Raw genomic sequence first — 5,488 nt, forward strand, 5'->3', positions numbered from 1 at the left:
TGGACTGGACCAAGCGCTCACTTCCTTTGTGACGTGCCCGATCTGCTACGAGCTTGCGCAGGCGCCGGTGTACCAGTGCACAAATGGGCATATTGTGTGCGCCAAATGTCGGCCGAGAATTTCTAACTGTCATACCTGCCGCGAGGCTCTTGGAAACATCCGGAGTCGCGTGGCAGAACAAATTATTTCCTCGATGCTGGTGCCCTGCGTAAACCAACCCTTCAGCTGCCAGGAACTTTTATCCGAGGCGGACTGGGAAACACATAGGCCACTTTGCGCGTTTGCGCCCTTATCCTGCCCTATCTTAGATTTCTATTGCCCTTGGGAGGGAGCTCAAGCTGACGTTGCAGCTCATCTGCGGGACGCTCATCCGCAAGTACCTTTCCTCCCAAGGTCCTCACTCCTTATCCTTGGGATCCATACGGACCAACCCAGCTCTCAGGTTTGGGCTGCCGTGTTGGAATGTTATGAACAACAGTTCCTCGTCAAAATTTTGAGAACATCCCAGGACCCACCTATTTTCCCCATTAAACTTTATCTTCTGTCCGATCCTTCGTCTTCCACTTTTATCTACACTGTTACATTAAAAAAGGGACCACACACTCTACAGTGGACCTTGACCCACATTCCGCGGTACGGCCATGGGGATACATACGACGTCTATGCTCCCCTCGAGCTTTCCGCGGAATCTTTTAAATTGTTCGGGGCCTTTAATAACTTTAAATTTAGCGTAGATATTAAGCCGACTGAGTCGGTCTAAAAACATAACCCTTTTTCTAGACATGGACCCAGACGGGGAATGGTGGGAAACCCCGGTCTTGCCTCCTGAGCAGCCGGAGGTAAACACTGTCTCACTGCAGGCAACTCTGAGCTTTAATCGCTCCCAACACCGGCACCGACGTATCCCAGCCACCCTGCTCCTCCCGGTCAACCACCAATGTCCACCGGAATTAGAAGCTGACTTCCAGGACGAAGTGGCCCGGGTGGAGGAATATTACCAGGGAGGCTGAGCCGGCCGTTACAGTACCCGGGCCAGCCTCGCGAGCTCCCCGTTCGACAGCAGCCGCACAGGAAAGCGCCACTAGCTCGTCCTCTTCTCACCGCCGCCCTGCGGACAGGACCCGAGGCCGGACATCAACCTAAGGAGTACACCCGCCTATTAGGATACCTCCGTATCGCCCACATGTTGTAGTTGGGAGAAATTTTTTTTGTACATTATATAGTTACTTAATAAATTGTATCTTATATTGATCTAACCCTTAGTTCTGTGTTATTCAAAAAAAAGCGGAGACATTACACAAGGAAAAAGAGGCCCCACCGCTGACGGGAATAACAATAAATTAAAGCCCTCTTTAAGTATCCTACTCCGATTAGGTGCTACTACTCTTTACAGAAGCTAATCTAGAAGGGTACAATGCTATTCCTACGACTAGGCCTACTTATCTTAAGTAGCAGCTATACCGCGCTACATCCTCCCTCGGACCCGAAGGAATTCACCAAAGGAGTAATTTTCCTACATCGAGGAAATTTCCTCATCACGGCAAGCCATTGGACCTTGGTCACCGATATCACTTTTGAACCGTTGGAGCGACAACTGCAATTTGTTTCTGAATTGCTAAATTATCTGGAGGCCTGGATCAAACAACAGAAACAGCAAGCGCCAAACCAGACCGAAACTGAATGGAAGCTTCCCACTCAAGGCCTCGAATTAATAAAGGCCTCCTTCCAGAACTATCAACGGGATATCAAGCACTCCTTATGTTAATCATGCTTCGTCCCACTCCCCAAAGGAAAAGAGGACTCATAGACTTAGGAGGGAAAGCTCTTAAGTTCCTCTTCGGAACAGCGACCTCCAACGAAGTCAAGGCGTTAAATACGGAAATCGAGACCATCAAACAGTGGACCGAAGGGATCATTCACTTATTGCAATCACAAACTACCCTAATACAAGACACGCTAAACATAAGTATACAAAATAGACACCAAATCTACGTTCTGTTTAAATGGGTAGAAAGCTTCGGAGAATTAATCAACCTATACCGCTTCAATCTCGCCTATGAAATTATCTTGAGAACTGTTGAATCATCCGTCCAAGAGTTACATTTCCAGCTGTTAGAACTATGCGAAGCGATAGATATCCTAGAACAGAATCGACTGAGCACTTATTTTGTTTCTCGCAAAGTTCTCTTACGTACTCTCCGAGATATTCAAACGAAACTTCCGGAGGGGTATGCCACGATCGAACCGATAACGCCGGATACGCTATTTAAGTACTACCAATGGATCACTACCATTGCTGTAGCATTGCCAGGGAAACTAAGAATTTTTGCGAAGATACCCTTGATCACTCCTAATGGGTACTTCGACATGTACAAAATTGTACCATTTCCTACCTACATCCCCGCGATAAAGACCTTTATCCAATTCCACACCTCGTATCCCGTCATTGCGTTATCTATGGATCGACAATCCTATATGTTGCTGCAGCTGCACGAATTAAGCACCTGTACAACCACCCACTTCACCATTTGTTCTGTGGATATTCCCATCCTAAGGGTGCCTCAACAAAGCTGTGAATATGCACTATTCAGCGGAAATGAACTACAGGTCAAGGACCTCTGCAATCGGCAGATCATCCTCAAATATACGCCGATTTTTAAAAGATTAGATCAACCCGGAGCGTGGATCTATTCCACTCCTGAGCCTCTCACATTAACTATTAGATGCCCTATTAGGCATCAAAAGGCTCCCTTTGTATCTACAACTCAAAAATTAAATAACACCAGAATCATCAGTCTCCCAAATGCCTGTACTGGCTATTTGCCCGGGGTTATACTTACCTCACATTTCCGAGGCCAGTCAACTATATCACTACAGTTGGCACATCAATTGGTCATTCCACAAATCGACCAGATTATCAATCAAACGGAGATTCAACTCCTACAGAACCGTCTTAAGGACCCAGCAACACACGAGAGACTAAAATCATCAACAGACTACGACATCCAGGTAGCAGAACGATCCTTATCTAACGTCAAGTATGATCTCAACCACTTGTTGCGAATGACGTCAACACCCGCACCAGCCTCCTACGTACATACGTTAACTATACTTGCTAGTTGCCTTGGTGCTGCAATAATTTTTATTGGCCTTATCTATATTTTACGATCGGCTACGCACCGACGACGACAAACTCCGGCGGGCCAACAACAACCGCAAGATACTCGACCCGAAGAAATCCGTCTTCTCTTCGAGAAAGGGAAGCTAACGCCCTTCCAGGAAGTGACACACCCTTACAGGAAGCACCCCGGAGCGATACCACCCGACTTCACCAACGGTCCATTGTTCAAACTTATTAACACCGCCATTTTAAGATCCTTTGTTCAAACTTCTTCTTTCGAAGTTTTCATCCTTATTATATTACTTATTACATTTATTCGAATTTTATTTAACCATTTTAACTAATGTTTTGAATTATACCAACGTATTAGCTTTTCCCATTTAGACTTAAGTTAGGATTTTACCATCCTATCGACCTGAGGGAGAGTCACCCCATTTATAATTTTTGTAACATGTGTACCTCGATCCGAAACAAATAGAATTCCCAGTGCAAATAACTGTTTATAATTAACTTTTGTGAGTACCAGATAGGATGCCATCCTCGCCTCAACGGACTAAAACGACGACCATCCACCAAAGTTAACCACGCACCGAGTTCAACGCATGAAGACACCGCTACAATACAACAAACTACGCCAAGACACCACTCACCGGAATCCTCCAGCCCTCAAGTTCCTGTCCAAAGTCTATCTTCAGCAACCAAGCCAGCAAGGTAGCACAAGTCAACAAACTCACATCAACAAAGGGACATAACAAACACTCAAGACCTTGAACTTTACTCTCATACCCAAGTGACGAAACGAAGCTACGTCTGCACCACGTGCCAGCTAAGAAACAACCTTACTTCCGGGGATGCCGTTATTGTTTACCAAACCCACCGTGGTTGGTCTAACATAACAACTTGGTGTAACTTGCGCCCGAATAATCTTTGATTGTCGCGAAACCCATAAATTGTTAACTTCGCCATGTAAATCATTGTCGCGAATATTTATGTCACCCTGTAAGTCACTCATTAGGGAGAGACAGTGCACTTAACATAGCCATCCTCCCCAAGAAAAAAAAATCGAACCTGCCCTTCAGGGACAGCTACGATTTTAGAAAGCCCAAGGTATGTGAAAATTCGAACCTGCCGGAACCAAGCCGTTAATAATAAAATATTTTATTGCTTGGTTCCCACAGAGAAAATATGAATCAGGAGGAACAACAGCCGAAAAAGGCTGGTTGGTGAAACTGAATAACGTGACCGAGACGATAAAAGGGCGACGAGAGAGGAAAGGGGGGCCGGTTACGTTCTGTCTCTTAGACTGTGTGTGTGCACGACAAAATCGAGGGGAAACTGCCCAAAATTGAAGGAATATTATCGACCAAGAGGACCGACCCGGATCATGAGGTATGACCCGAATTTATGTGAACTCTCCCTCTGCGGATCCGAAAAGAGGTGACCGTCACGCACCTCTTTTGTAATTGTAACATTAGCCTAAATAAATTGTTGTTGTTGTTGTTATTATCCATTGGCTATGTCTTTTATTCGGGTATCGTCACCGCCGCTCTATCGTCGGACCCATCCACTTCCTCCACTCGCGTAACGCGTAACGCGTAACACATCAGAACTGCCATCTTGATGTGGGCAGGTCTAACGGACCTGTGAGCTGAAAAAAGGAGGAACGAAACTCCGTCCACCTCCCAGCACCCACATTTACCAAGTTTGGAAGATTGGTTTACTGAAGAAACTGTAATGTAAAAATGTGATGATTTATGGACACTTATACTTCAACTTCAAAAAAACACAATTTCACCTTATTTTTTAAATAAGGTCCGTTTTTTAATAAGAAGAAAAATACTGTAAATATCATTAAAATATATTTTTTTCCTTATTCTACATACTTTTATCTACTTTTCTACATAATTTCAATTTTTGTTTAAACATTTGTCATACTGTTCAACAATTTTTTGTATTCAGACTTCAAAGAAATCTGCCGCCTGTGAAGAAGCCCAATCCACGACTGCAGTTTTCACTTCATCGTCGTTGAACTATTGACCACCAAGGAACTCCTTTAAGTATCGAAACAAGTGAAAATCACTGGGTCGAGGTCTGGACTGTAAGGTGGATGATCTAGTTGTTCCCATCCAAAAGAACTGAATAGACCTTGTGTTTGTGCAGAAACACATGGCCTTGCATTGTCATGGAGCAACATTACACCAGAAGACAGTAGGCCACGCCGCTTGTTTTGTATGGCACGCCGGAGTTTCTTGAAGTCACACAATATGTATCAGAATTGATTGTTGTGCCTCTTGGCATAAAATCTACTAACAAATCCCTTTCCTGTCCCAAAAGATGGTTGCCATGATCTTTCCTGCTGAAATTGTC

This window comes from Centruroides vittatus, unplaced genomic scaffold (assembly GCF_030686945.1).
Source record: "Centruroides vittatus isolate TY-2023 unplaced genomic scaffold, ASM3068694v2 contig_602, whole genome shotgun sequence".
Classification (NCBI taxonomy): Eukaryota; Metazoa; Arthropoda; class Arachnida; order Scorpiones; family Buthidae; genus Centruroides; species Centruroides vittatus.